We start from the raw sequence: 15870 nt of genomic DNA, 5'->3' as shown, positions 1-15870 counted from the left end.
GGAAAATATTCTGGCCAGTCAGTTATAAACAATAGTCACCATGAACTGTCTCAGTCATATACCACTGGTGTCTCCCTCCTCTGGATCAGAATCCTGTGCCACAGTGCACCTCTAACCAGGGACTGAGAATCTAGGCCTCACTGAGGTGTATTGCCACCCAAGGCCAATTCTCAAACTGCTGCAGACTACCTCAGATCCAACAGTTAGCCACACCAAAAGACTGGGCATTGACTTCTGTCACATAGATTCTCCTCCTACCTTCACTAATACCCCACTGTCTAAATCAGAGATAGGACTCATGTAGACTCATGCCACCCAATAATGTCCCTCTTTCTCTCTCAATGGCGAACATTTTCATTCTCCCTCCCCTCCTCCTTTCCATAAGGAGGACATATTTAGGGGTGTCACACTTACAGAATCAAGGGGAAGTTACAGATAAACAATGTACATATAGGTAAGAGATGGTGGAGTTGAAGTGGTCCAGTGTCTCTCCTGTCTTCTCTTCTCTTCTCCCCCTGGAGACATCCGATGTCCTGCACCTGTTCCTAAAAAGTCCTCTCCAGCTCAGATGACTCGTTGAGACCTTGTTTTCTGGTAGAGAAACTGCTTAATATCTTATTCAGATCAAAACGCATGTTTCCATCACAAAACAATGAGATTCTGAACCTTATTACAATTTACATTTTGCCTCATTGCCATATTGACACATAAGCTTCACTTTTAAAACAAACTTCCATTAATATTTTACTATATGAGCAAACTCCCAATGAAAATGATCACATTGACTCAAGTTTGTAACACACACATTCAACAGTCATCTTTGTTCTAAGAGTACTCAGCATCTGGTTTAAAATAAAGCAATTTTAACCTTTGCTCTCATTACAATAATGACTCAAACATCCTTAACCAAAATGAATCTTTTCCCAAATATTCCCATATTTTTCTTTTCCTAGTATACTTATCTAACTTGTACTCCTTTTCTTAAACTTGAACTTGAAACTGCAATTATCCTAATAATTTCCCATTCCTCTTATCTAAATATCCCCTCCCCCTAACACAAAAACTAAGGAAACTTACTTCCCACCTTAACATGTAGTTGATAGCAGGTTTCAGGGCCAGGCACCTAACACACCTAACCTTTCTCTGTCTATTACATCTAACTCACTTAAAACTTCTTTTTCTGGTTTGCTTAGTAACTATAATGATCCAGGATATTAAAGAAAAATTCTGTCATATATTTAAGTATTGAATGTCAGTGTACAGGCAGAGATCACGTGGATAAGTCAAATGTCTTAGGACAGATTTATTCTTACAGATGAGACATTATCCAAATGTAATTTTGGGAAAATCAAGTCAAAGTGGTCCAACCCCAGTTATATTGAGAAGCCACCCCTTTGGCTGCACATCCCTACCACCTAACATCTTCAGCCAAATGACATCCTTGGCCTCAAGAACATGACATTTGCCCAGTAATATTTCTTTTTTTTTTTTTTGACCATCCTGGTATGTGACATAAGAGAAAATTACTTAAAAGTCCCATGATCTAAAATAGATGTTTTACCTAATTAGAACTTCCAGTGAATACAATTCACTAATTTCCACTTATAATCTTAATGGAGTCCCAATTAATGAAACCCCTACCTAAAGCTCTGATATCCTTCCTAGGTCTTTCTAACTATGACCGGCCCTAAAGGTCTCATCTCCTACTTCTTACTAGAGATATCCCTTTGTGTGAAATAATATCCACTCTTCTATATAAAGATGGCATATCAGATTCCCCTTGGCTAGAGAAAAACCTCCTTCTAGCCTGTTTTTCCTAATAAATACATGCCTCTTTTTTTCCAGGAGATTGCGTAGAGAAATCTCAAATTATTTTGTGTTTATCTTTCTCATATTGCATGCTTTTGCTTCAAAGCAACCACTGCTTTGGAATATATAAGTAGACCTAAAATATTCCCAATTCACATATATAGTTAGAAACTTACATCCATAAACTTGTTTACCTACTAGCCATCCTCAACTTACAAATCATTATTTTTGTTTTGGCAAGGCAATTGGGGTTAAGTGACTTGCCCAAGGTCACACAGCTAGATAATCATTAAGTGAAGCCTGATTTGAACTCAAGTCTCCTGACTCCAGGGCTAGTGCTCTATCGACTGCACCACCTAGCTACGCCCTAGCATAGGAATTACTTTTCAGAATTCTTTAAAACCATTAGACCACCATAAGTAGCTTCAATGTAACAAAACGGCAATAAGAGTAACAGTGTAACACACATATGACTAGATTGTACAAAGCAATCATTTCATTATTACATTATTCATGAACCCACAGATCTATCTGAGAAAGGGTTATACTTCTTCAAATTAATCCCAGGCTCTATCAATACCATATTTAAATAACATATTCACAATAGATAACTAAATATAGCAAATATAATCTCTTTGCAGTTACAAAAGAATATCACATAACTGATAAAAAAAAATCTTATTCATCAATAAGTTGCCATACAAAAGGGATAAATTAATCATAAGATTCCTATTTAAACAACTCATTTCCCTTAGAACAAGAGCAAAATGAATATCCCACGATCTTTACACTTTTGTCTGTTTACCCAAATGCACATAATCCAATCCCATATATGATACATTTAAACCAATGCAATTACAACTAAACTTCTCAACCGTTTAGTTTGATAAAAACTTTAGAGTACCTTATAGAGGGAATCCAGCACTCACATTCCAAAAGTTGTATCCAAAATTAAAATATAACTGTTAGCATTATTAGGCTTAACATTAAAAACAATTAGAGCTTTTTCCAAAAAGAAATCAGTAAACGTCCCTGATAACCCAGGTATTTCTCTTCTTAGTAATACAATACAACTTTTCTTTAATCCTATGGTGTTACAATAGAGTTTAAAAATACCCAAACACATAACTCCTTGCAGTAGTTACAATAGTTTGAAAATATTTTATAATCCCAAACTAATTTAAAAATCTAGGTTATTTAATTCCTCTCATTCTGTACAAATTTTGTCAGAATGTTACAACATTAAAAATCCTCTAATTCAGAAATTTTAAAAACAAAGAGAGTCATCACTCAGGCCACATGGCCAGTAGATATTCATTAAACATGATTTCCTTTCAATAAACAAGTCTATTAACACCTGGATCTAATATGTATGTATATATTTGCTTTCCAAATCACATATCCCACCTGTGGAGGGGTCTCTTTTCCTTTAAGGCTTAAGCACTTGGGCTCTCCTGTCTATCCCCTATCCCTCCACGGGTGGGTGGGGCACTTAGGTAGACTCAGTCTAGGGTTCAAGTCTTAACAATATAGTTGAAAGGAAGATCAGACTGTCAATTAAAGAAACATTAGCCATTTTTTACAATGCCAAGATACATTATTGGTAGCAATTGTAACTAAATAACCCCAGCAACATCTCATAGCTGCTTTAGGAATTAATGTGCCCAAAGACTGGTCAGCCCTCAGTGGCTATCCTCCAGGCTTAACTTAGCCTGGTCAGAAAATCCTGGCATCAGAACTGCAAATATCCTCACAGGCCATTTAATTCAACCACAATCATTCTATGACTGAGCAGACTGAGACAGCAGGAGGGAAAGTGACTGGCCCAAGGGCACATAGGTGCAAGGTATAAGAAGTAGAATTTCATCACAGCTATAGATACCTCACTTATAAGCAGTGTTCTTTTCAGTGAGCAAATGGACCCTTAAGGGGTGTTTATGTTCATTTTTCCCTTCATAGAGTTATCCTTGTCTTCTGTTTAGGTCAACACCAAGAAAGGGTAAAGGAACTTTATATTATATGCAGTGTCTCATTTGATCCTAACAGCATTTTGGTTAATGTTATTGTACTTATTTAGAAAGAAAACTGAGGTTCTGACAGTTTTGGTGTGCAAGGTCCAATGAATCAAGATGGGCAACAAGCTGACATAATTCTTAGAAGCCTGGGCCTAGAGTCAGAAACAGCTGAGTTCAATTGTGATCTTTGACAATTCCTAGGACTGTAATCCTGGGGGAGTCTCTTAAGCCTGCCTTGCCTTTCTTTCCTCTCCTCTCCAATGAGAGTGATAATCAACCCTACCATAGCAACTGGGAGTAAAGTTCACAGGAGATAATATTCCACAAGTGGGTTCCCCACCTTAAAGGTCTTAATAAATGCACCCTAGTTTCTATAGCATGATTGGTCTTGAATCCTCAACATTCTGTGTCATTCCAACTTCTCTTCCGTCTGATCTTTATATGTTGTAAGGGCTCTCCTCTCACTGATGTCTCTTTTTCCAAATGCCCTGCCAGGATTAACACTATTCTCTGTGTTGTCTTACTGACTAGACATTCTACATTCCAAGTACTTTAACGGCCTTGATCATCTCTCATCTCAAACCCTACCCTAATTTGACCTTCTAGGCTGTTGTTTCTGTTTAGATTTTTAAAAATGTTTTTTTACAGTTTTTTTTTTTGCCAGGCAAATGGAGTTAAGTGACTTGCCCAAGGCCACACAGCTAGGTAATTATTATTATGTTTCTGAGGCCAGATTTGAACTCAGGTACTCCTGACTCCAGGGCCGGTGCTCTATCCACTGTGCTACCTAGCTGCCCTGAAAATGATTTTCATTTAATCGCTGCCTATATATAATATTTTAGCAATTCAAAAAAGATAAATGTGAGTTCTTTCAAACCTCGTTACCCTAAAACTTTACTTTTTGAAACTCTTCTGCGTGCATTACTGATCATAATAACATAAGTAATTGTCTTCCCTGATTATAACACTACAGGGAATTACATTTTTGATCCATGTTTTTCTTTTAGTCACCTGGTTTTCATCTTCTCTCCTGGGCTTTGTGTTATAGGATCTAAGTTTTAATTTACAATAAGGAGGTGATGGAAATTTTATTGAAATAAAGTTTTTAGGGGTAGTTATGTGGCAAAGTGTATAGAGTACTGGCCCTGGAGTACACCTAAACAAATGAAATAAAGTTTTTATTATAAATATTTTGGACTGATGTTTTCTGAAGTATCCCATCCCTGCCCATGGAAAAGAGAAGACACAAATTATCATTATTAATCTTTTTAAACTCTTTCTGATGGTTTCTTGTTTACTATGAATTCTCTCATTAGGTCAATAGGAGGCACAGTGGATTGAATTCCTGGCCTGAAGTCATGAAGACCCATCTTCCTACATTCAAAACTTTCCTCAGAAATTTACTGTCTGTATGACCTTGGGCAAGTCATTCAGAGTCAGTGCATGACTAAACAATTACTCCCTCAGATTTGCTAATAGGCACCTAGGAGGTATAGGGTTTAGAATCCTAGATCCGGAATCGGAAATTTTTCAACCTGAGTTCAAATCAGACCTCTTTGCTTCTTTTTGTCTCAGTTTCCTGATGCATTGGTGATAGTAGAATTGCTTTCAATGCTATAATGTAAAGATAAAATTAGATCTTATTTGTCAAGCACTTTGCCAACTTTAAACAGGTTTATAAATGCTTGAAATTCTGTGATGTTAAAGCCATTCCTAGTTCTAATCCTCTATGTTGAAAGGATTCTCCTAGTACTTTTATCTCTTTTTCTCAGATCTGATCTTCTCTTCCTTATGTCTATTGCCACGCCTAACATCTTGTGTTTTAAGATCCCATTGCCTGTGAAAATTTGTATTTTCAAGCTCTGATCATCTAAAACTTCTGCAATAAAAGTTTTCCTTCATATCTTATTTTAGGACCCCATCCAAAACAACAGTTTTTGTTATCATTCTCCTTTTCATTTCTGAACTAGTAATAACATTAACTCCTATCCCACAGGGTGATTGTGAAGATTATATGAGATGAGAGACATGAAACAGTTTTAAAACTTTAGATGATAAATATTTATTGTTGTTGTTTTCATGTAAAAGTGCAGCATACACTTAGCATATTATTTTAACTGAAAAGAATAATGTCATCAGTCCAATCCACAAAAAAACCCTTACCAATTTTTGGAAGTATTAAATGATTTAAATAAATAATTCTTTATAACTATGGGCACAACCAATTGTTTATGATATTTGAGTGTGAAAACATGTTTTTCTCTTTTTCCTTTATTCTCCTCCTTTTTTTTCTCCTCTTCTAATTCTTATGCTACATGTTTTCTTTCTCTTTAATTTAATTTTCCCTGCTTGGGAAATATGAATTGTATTGCCATAGTCTGTTGCCCACAAAGTGTATGTTTGCTAGATTAAACAAGTCAATTCTACAAATGTTTCTCTGCTGGCTTTCTAGAATACATATTTATTTTGACTTGTTTTCTGTGAGAATGGTAGGGAATAAGTAGTTACCTGCTTTTAGTAATATCAGTATTATTTGTTCTCATCTGACTGTGGAGTAAGTCCCAAAACACTTATAGTATATAAGTTATCAGTTTAAATTTCTGAAATTGTTTTTTAATCAAAGACATCTAAATTATTCTCTCCAAATAAGTATTGTCCTTCAATGAAATCAGAGAAAACTACATTGTTGAATAACATCTGGACCTTTCACTTGGATGGGAAGAAGGATTCTAGAATTTGACTGATGATTAGTCTTCACTGTAGATGAATATTAATATATTGATTACTTTGTTGAACATATTTTCAATGATTGTTTCTCCCATGCTTGACAACTTTTGTTCCAAGTTCTGGTTTGGTAGGAAAAGTTGTATCTTAAAGTTCTGACATATCTTAATTTCTGTGATATTTTTCTATTTTTACTTAGTATTATAATTTTCCCTAATTCCATGTAAAAATAATTTTAACATTCAATTTTGAAATTGTGAGTTTCAAATTCTTGCTTCCTTCCTCCTCACCCACCTAATTCAGAAGGCAAGAAATTTGAAAATGTTTAGTCATTCATACCAGTCTGTCATCTTATAGAAGAAAACACAGATCAAAAGAAAAACAATAAAAATAAATAAATTAAAAATGGTATGCTTTAATTTGAATTTAGGCACCATGAGTTCTTTCTTTTAGGAATGGTTAATATTTTTCATCATGGCTCCTTTGAAATTGTCTTATATTGTTGTAAATTTGCAATTGATCATCTTATAATACTACTATCACTATGTAAAAAATTCTCCTGATTCTCCTCATTTCTCTATAATTCAGTTCATGGAAGTGCTTCCAGGTTATTCTGGGATGGTGAGTTCTAGCACAACAGGCGGGAGATCTCTAGCATGGATGCTAGACATTGGTACAGTCAGCTTGGTTGTCCTGGAAAACCAAGGCCACGAGAGTCCATGTTTACGATGGAGTCCCTTTGTTTCCAGTTGAGAAAATTGACACTTTGCAAGAGAAAATTAACATCTTTCAACAAGAAAACAAATCCTTCAAAAATACAATTGACAAGTGCAAAAAGAATATAATTCTCTCAAAATCAGAACTGGGCAATTGGAAAACTCCTTCAAAAAAAGAATTGACTGATTGGAAAAGGAACTGTAAAAGGTAAGTGAACAAAATTCTTCTCTAAAAGAATATTGGACTCCGTGGAAACTAATGACTTCATGATTCACCAAGAATCTGTTAAACAAAACCAAAGAACCCCCCACCCCCACCCCAAATAGAAGAAAATGGAAAATATCTCATTGGCATGCAAAATGTAAAATAATGATGTAGAGAATATATCCAGGAGAGACAACTTAAGAATCATTGAGTTTCTTGAAAACATTGGGGATAAAAAAAGCCAGAATCAATCCTTCAGGATGTAGTGAAGGAAAATTGCCCTGATTTCATAGAACCAGAGGGCAAAAGAGTTAATGAATGAATACATTATTCCCTTCCAGAAAGGGATCCCAAAATGAAAACTCCAAGGAATATAGTGGCAAAATTCCAGAGCTTTCACATAAAAGAGCAAATCCTGCAAGGAGGCAGAAAGAATTAATTTTGGTACCAAGGAGTCACAGTAAGGATTACACAGGACCTGGCTGCAACAACATTAAGAGATTTAATGGTCTAAAAACCAATATTCCAAAAAGCACAGGAGCTTGGAATACAGTGACAAATTCATTTTCCTGCAAAACTGAGCCTTCTCAGGACATTTAATGAAATAGGAGACTTCCAACTTTTTCTGATGAAAAGACCATAGCTAAATAGAAAATTGGACTTCACACAGGAAATGCAAGAGATACATGAAAAGGGAAAAAAGGAAAAAGAAAAAAACTATTATCCAATAAGATGAAACAGGCTACATCCCCACCTGGGAGAAAGATTCTCATAACTCTTGAGCATTGTAATTCTAGTAGAGAGAATATACTTAGACAGAAGTAATGGACACTCATGATTTGTCCTTGACTCTAATAAAATGATTTAAAAATAATTCTTCTTTAAAAAAGGAATACAGTAAAGAAATGGGAGGTTGGGGAAGATTGAATGATGTAAATTATATTACCTAAAGAGGTACAAAGGACCTACTGCAATAGAGGGCAAGAGGGGAGGAGGTTGGAACTACCTGAATATTACTATCATCAGATTTGGCTCAAAGAAGGAGTAACATATACAGACTCAATTAAGTTAAGAAACTTACCTTACCTTTCAAGTATTAAAAGGGGAAAGGAGGGAAGGGGGAGGAAAAGAGGAGCAAACAGAAGGAAGGGAAGGCAGAAGGGAAAAAGGGAAAGAAGAAGGAAAGGGGAGGGGGGTTGTATATAAGGGGGTAAAAATACTGAAGGAGGTGGTATTCAGACGAAAAATACTGGAAAATATGGATAAGGTGAATAAAAGTGAAAAATAGAAACAGAGGGTAGATAGCATGGAGGGCAATAACGAGTTATTAATTATGATGTGGAATGTGAATGGGATGAACTCTGCCATAAAAAGTAAGTGAGTAGCAGTGGATTAAAAACAAGAATCCTATAATATGCTTTTGAAGCAGAGAGATATATATATAAACTAAAGGTACAAGTTTGGAGCAGAATATATTATATTTCAGGTGAAGTGAAAAAGGCAGGAGTAGCAGTCCTTACCTCAGACAAAGCAGCTGCAAAAATCAACCTCATTAAAAGAGATAAAGAAGGAAACAAAATCTTCCCAAAAGGTGCTGTAGACAAGGAAGCAATTTCAATACTAAATATGAATGTCACAATTGGTATAGCATCCAGATTCTTAGAGGAGAAGTTGAATGAATTACAAAAAGACATAGAAAGCAAAACTCTACTGGTGGGAGACCTCAGCCTAATGCTCTATAAACTAGATATAAAAAATAAACAAGAAGGAAGTTAAGGAGGTAAATAGAATGTTAGAAAAACTAGACATGATAGACCTTTGGAGAAAACTGAATTGACTAGAAAGGAATATTTTTTTCCTATAGTACATGGTACCACAGTGGATTAGAGCACCAGCCCTGGAGTCAGGAGTACTTGAGTTCAAATCCAGCCTCAAACACTTAATAATTACCTAACTGTGTGGCCTTGGCCAAGCCACTTAACTCCACTGCCTTGCAAAAACTAAAAAAAAGAAAGAATGAGTGGATCAAAGAGAAAATTACAAATAAATTAATGATTTACCCCTAGACAATGACAATAAATGAGACAACATACCAAAACTTATGGAAAATAGCCAAGGCAGTTGTCAGGAAATATTTTATATCTTTAAATGTTTACATGAATAAAATAGAGAAAGAGGAAATCAATGAACTAAGATTGCAACTAAAAAACTTAGTGAAATAAGAAATTAAAAACCCCCAATTAAATACCAAATTAGAAATTCAAAGTATTAAAGGTAAAATTAACAATATCAAAAACAAGAAAACTATTGGACTAATAAATAAAACAAAGAGTTGTTTTTATGAAAAAAAAATCAAATAGGTAAATCTTTGATTAATTTAACAAAAAGGAAAGAAGAATATAAAATTATTAGTATCATAAATTAAAATGGTTAACTCGCCACCAATGAGGATGAAATTAAAGTAATTATTCAGAAATATTTTGTCCAACTGCATGCCAATAAATTTGATAATCTAAGTGAAATGGATGAATATTTTCAAAAATATAAGTTGCCCAGGTTGAATGAAGAGGAAATTAAATACCTAAATAACCCTTTCTCAGAAAGTTAAATTCAACAGACCATTTTTGAACACCCTAATAAAAAATCTCCAGGGCCAGACGAATTCACAAGTGAATTCCTTCAAACATTTAAGGAACAATTGGTTCCAATTCTATATAAACTCTCTGAAAAAGTGGGTGAAGAAGGAACTTTGCCTAATTCCTTCTATGACACCATATGGTGCTGATACTAAACCAGGAAGAGTCAAAACAATGGAAGAAAATTATAGACCAATCTCTATAATGAATATGGATACAAACATCTTAAATAAAACCTTGTACAGTGATTACAGCAATTTATCACTAGTATAATACACTATGACCAAGCAGGATTTATCCCAGGAATTTATCCCAGGGTTGGTTCAATATTATGAAAACTGTTAGTATAATTGACTCTATCAATAGATGCTGAAAAAGCCTTTGAAAAAATATAGTACACATGCTACTAAAATCACTAGAGACCATAGGAATTAATGGATTATTCTTTAGAATGACTAAGGGTATCTATTTGAAACCTTCAGCAAGCATTATATGCAGTGGGGATAAGATAAGCCAGAGTCAATTCCAATAAGATCAGGGTTGAAACAAGGATGCCCTTTATCACCACTGTTATTCAATATTGTATTGGAAATGTTGGCTTCAACAAGAAGAAAATAAAAAGAAATTAAAGGAATTACAATTGGGAAGGATGTAATTAAACTGTCAGTCTTTGCAGATGACAAGATGGTATACCTTGAGCACCCTAAAAGTCATCTAAAAACTACTAGAAGTAGCAATCCTAGTAAAATAGAAGGATGTGAAATAGACCCACATAAATCCTCATCATTTCTATATGTTACTAGCAAGATACAGTTAGTAAGAACTAGAAAGAGAAATCCCATTTAATATAATTTCAGACAATACAAAATACTTGGGAGTCTACCTGCCAAGGCAGACTCAGAAACTCTATGAAAACAACTATAAAGCACTTTTCACTCAAATAAAATTAGACTTAAATAACTGGGAAAATATAAGGTGCTCATGGATTGGCTGAGCTAACATAAAAAAATGACAATTCTAGCTAACTTGAACTACTTATTTATTACCTTACCAATCAAACTTCCAATACATTACTTTAATGAGCTAGAAAAAAAATTTTAACTAAATTCATATGGAGAAACAAGAAGTCAAAAATATCAAGGAATTTAATGAAAAAAATGCAAAAGAAGGTGTAGATCTAAACCAGATCTAAGAAATTAAAACCCCCCAATTAAATATCAAATTAGAAATTCAACCAGATCTAAAATTACATTATAAGCATCAGTCATCAAAACTGTCTGGTACTGGCTACAAAGCAGAGTGATGGATCAGTGGAGACTAGTTACAAAAGAGACAGCAGAAAAGCATCAGAGTAAATTGTTATCTGATAAAGGAAGAAAGAAGATTCCCTTAACAATGCAAACCATGCAAACAAATCTGGACACTCCCTATACCCTTGGTTCCCTGCATAAAAATCCTTGGAAATCTTGGAAGTCTGAATGATTTGTAAACATCCTAATTAACATTCTTAAGGAGCTTTTACTATGGGTAATTCAGTTAGTATGTATAAATCAGTCTGTTGTTTTACTAAAATGGAGTTGGATGAAAGGTCCCAAGGTCTCTTTTGAATTCTAAACTTATGAACATAGTTAAGATAGGTTAAATAAAAAAGAACAGTTAGTAGTGGGTGAGAAGTAGAGTAAGGAAAAATGAGTTAGATGAGAGAGAAGGAGAGGGAGGAAAAGAGAGGAAAGAAGGGGGAAAGCAAGGACCACCTGATAAGAGCAATAGTAATGAGGAAACTGACCATTATGAAGGAAAATGAGGAAGAGATGAGACTACAGTTGTGGGAGCAATGCAGAGGAAAAGTCATCTGGCAAGTATAGAACAAACCAGCTGGGTCTCCTAATGATAGAAGAGAGTCCTTGAAGTTGATTCTGAATTTAAATCACACCTTAGTCATTGACCTGCCCTGATATTCTGGAGAAGTCACGTAATCACTGCCAGACTCAATTTTCTCCTCATCAGATTTATGGGCCTGGATTGGATGCTTTCAAATGATCCTCCATCTCTATGATCCTCTGAATGACCAAGAAAGAAAACAATTTCTACTTGTAATTAAGCTTGAAATAGAGAAATAGTCGGACAGAATCAGGAACTGAAAATTGGAAGAAGAAAGAAGCAATTTTCTGTAAGAAACCTAAGTATGTGGACTGTGGAGGGGTGGAGGAAGGTGTTGAGAGAAAGAATGAGGGCCCCTAGTGGACTCTTCTGAGTATTCCGAATGACTTGAGTTCAAATTCCTGCTTCACATGGTTATTAAATGTTGGACCTTGGACATTTCAGATATAGTGTTTCAACCTCTCCTAGAATATGACCCAGTGGGTTCTTTCTAGGCCTAAATCTTTGAATATATTGATGATGAAGAATCAAAGAATAGAACAGATATTAATAAGGGCAATTAGAAGAATGGGAAATAAGCTTTTGAGGAGGAAAAAGAGAGTAAAAGGGAGGGATTGAATTATTGAGAAAGAGAGACAGATAGAAAATGCTGCTATGAGATAGATATAGAGAATCAGAGAGATATAAAAAGATTAAAATAGAATGACAAAGAAATGATAAAGAAAGCAAACACAGCAAGAGAGTCAGAGAATAGAATACCCATAAAGAGACAACTACAAGTGTTATGAAGAAGATGGAGAGGGAAGATGGAGGAAAATGAGGAAAAGAGAAGAGATCCCAGGTGAGGAAGAAATGACCAGCACAGAAGTTAACTAGATGTCCTAGTGAATAGAATACTATATATGGATTTGTCTCATTGAATTTAAACCCCACATCAACTGCAGAGAAGTTCTGTTACTCTGATAAGTCACTTAATCATTCTCAGCCACACTTTTATCCTTAGCCAGCCTACAGGGCTAGACTTGATGGTGTCAAATGAAATTCCTGTTCCATGATGCTATCTATGGTTGCCAGAAAGAAAAGAGATTGTTCTCTTAGGACTGAGGTTAGAGGATAGAAAATGAGGTATGCAGGAGAAGAGCTGTCCAGAAGTGGATTCACTGGGATGACCAGTAGGAGAAATGTATGAATCACACAGCTAGGTTTCTTAGTGGATTGTTCTTGGAAGTCCTGCATTGAAATCCTATTTCACAAATTTAATAAATGTTTGACTCCAAGCAATTCAGTAACAAGGTTTAAGTCTCTGCTTTTAGAGCATAATGGAGTTGGACTCTATGACCTTTAAGATTTCTTCCAGCTCTAAATGTGTGATCTTATTGAAGATAAAGAAAATAGAAAAGATAATTGATTAATGATTAGGAATTAGGGCAGGGCAAAAAAGATTTTAAGGAGGAAGGAGAGAAAGGCATAAGTGACTGAAAATAAGAGAGTTCAACAAAGAAAGACAAAACAGAGATAGAAAGAAAAAGAGACAGAAAAATATAGACAGAAAAAGGAAAGATCCCCTTATTACTGACTGAGAATCAGGGTAAGGAAAGGAAAACTTTTGAGGAATATGGAGAGAGAAGGAAAGGGAGATGGAAAGAGTGACGGAAATAGAGAGGGAAAGACAGAATGAAAAACAAAGAGAAAGGGGAGGGGGGGGAAGGGGACACAAAATTACAGAGATAAAGTCAGAGAGAAACAAAGGAAAAAAAGAAAACCAGTGCATATAGCATTTTACTTTCTGTTGAGACTTTCCATTTAAATTCTGCCCTACTGCTGACTTGATAGAAGTCAGTGAACCACTGTCAGTCTCAGTTTTCTCCTCAGTAAAATCATGGGGCTCCATGATCATATGGGACCAGTGAAAGAAGAGAACATTTCCTTGGGATTAAGACAGGCAGAAAGAGTTGGATGAAAGTGTACATTAATGGGGTCAGAGAACTTCTGGAAAGGGGTCTGGGGAGAAAGTGGGTTCCATAGAGCTATGTCTCTTAGTGAATCTTTGTTGGCAGGTATCATTTTACCCGAGGTCAACACTGCCTAGCACATACTCTTGTTAACTCTTTGTTGTACAGTCATTTCACTCACATCTGACTCTTTGGAAACCTTTACAGGATTTTCTGGGAAGAGACGTTCCAGTCCTGGGCAGGTCACTTAAATAAATCAATGTCCTTTGGTCTACAATGCTGGGGTTGGAGTCCATAACCCCAAAAGATTCTTTCCAGCTTCTAATCTCTGATAATCTGGGAAATAGAGTCAGAGAAAAGACCACATATTAATCATTAGGATTAAAATAAAGATAATAGGATTTAGCAGCTCAGAGAACTAGCAGGTAGGGATTTTCTAGGAAAAAAATGAGGGGGAAAACGAAGCTAGAAAAGGGCTTTTGGGACATGAGAGAAATGTAGGTGGTTAGAGTAAAAGAGAGAGAAACAAAGTGACAGAAAGAAATAAAGATATAGAAACGTCAAGAAGCACCCTCATGGCAAAGGCATTGTGTAGGGGGCCAGAGTGTAGTGAGGTGAGAGACAGAGGCAGAGACCCAAAGGTGAGGGAAACAGAGAGGAAGTCAACTTCTTTTTTCGACAGATTTAAAAATTTTTTTTAGTATTAATCCATATGCATATGTATATTTTTTGAAACTACAGTTTTTATTTTTATTTATGTAAGGCAATGGGATTAAGTGACTTGCTCAAGGTCACACAGCTAGGCAATTATTTAGTGTCTGAGGCAGAATTTGAACTACCCTTCTCCTAACTTCAGGGCCAGTACTGTTATCCACTGCAGCAGCTATCTGCCCCCACATATGCATATTTTGAAGTTACAAAATTTTCTTCTACCCTCCCTTCCCACCCTCCTCCCCTTAGCAGTGAACACTCAGGTTAACATTGTACATAAATATGTCTGATAAACACGTTTATAGATGAGTCCTTTAATGTATGAGGAATTGGGATTAAGGGAAAGAGATACATAAGAGATAATTTTTATAGTGTTCATCAGATTCTGAAAGGTTGTATTTTTTGTTTTTGTTTTTTTTCTTCCTCTAGATAGAGATAATATTGTCCATAGCTGGTCTGATACAGTTGTCCTAGCCCTCTGAACTGCTGAGAAGAGCTACTTCCATGAAAGCTGATCATCTCACAATGTTGTTGTTTATGTGTACAATGTTCTCTTGGTTTTGCTCCCTTCACTCAGGATCAGATCCTCTAAAGCCCCGCCATTTATGGTTTGTTATCGAACAATAACATTCCATAGCATCTACCATAACTTGTTTAACCATTCCCCAGATGATGCCACTACAAAAAGAGATGCTATGAATATTTTGGAACATGTGAGACTTTCCACATTTTTACTGATTTCTTCTGGATATAGGCCTAGAATTAGAATTTCTGGGTCAAAGAGAATGAACATTTTTATTGCTCTTTGAGCATAATTCCACATTGCTCTCCAGAATAGTTGGATCCATTCACAACTCCTCCAGCAATGTATCAATGTCCCAATTCTCCCACAACTTCTCCAACATTAATCATATTGCCTTTTTTCTCATCTCAGCCAATCTGGTAGGTATGAGATGATACCTCATAGTTGTTTTAATTTGCTTTTCTCTAATCAATAATGATTTGGAGCATTTTTCATATGATTATATATAGCTTTAATTTCTTATTTTGAAAACTGTCTATTCATGTCCTTTGACACTTCATCATTTGGGAAATGATTGTAACCTTATAAATTTGATACAATTCTCTATGTATTTTAGAAATGAGACCTTTGAATCCCTTGTGAAGTTTGTTTCCTAGCTTTCTGTTTTCCTTCTAATTTTGGGAGCATTGAGGGAGGGG

General features: G+C 35.4%; 1 long non-coding RNA gene across 12 annotated transcripts in view; it reads right to left on the bottom strand.

Annotated features, from left to right (window-relative positions):
• Window positions 1-4777: 4777 nt before the first annotated feature.
• Window positions 4778-15870, bottom strand: part of LOC141497619 (uncharacterized) — a 160705-nt gene continuing 149612 nt past the window's right edge. For 11 of the 12 annotated variants that reach the window (XR_012471376.1, XR_012471377.1, XR_012471373.1 and 8 more), the window contains one exon: window positions 9905-14274. This is a non-coding gene — a long non-coding RNA (uncharacterized LOC141497619). Of the gene's footprint in view, window positions 7313-9904; window positions 14275-15870 lie in introns of those variants that run through there. The other variant, XR_012471375.1, reaches the window with a different exon arrangement.

Source organism: Macrotis lagotis, chromosome X (assembly GCF_037893015.1).
Source record: "Macrotis lagotis isolate mMagLag1 chromosome X, bilby.v1.9.chrom.fasta, whole genome shotgun sequence".
Taxonomy (NCBI): Eukaryota; Metazoa; Chordata; class Mammalia; order Peramelemorphia; family Peramelidae; genus Macrotis; species Macrotis lagotis.
This window is presented reverse-complemented; position numbering and strand designations above follow the sequence as displayed.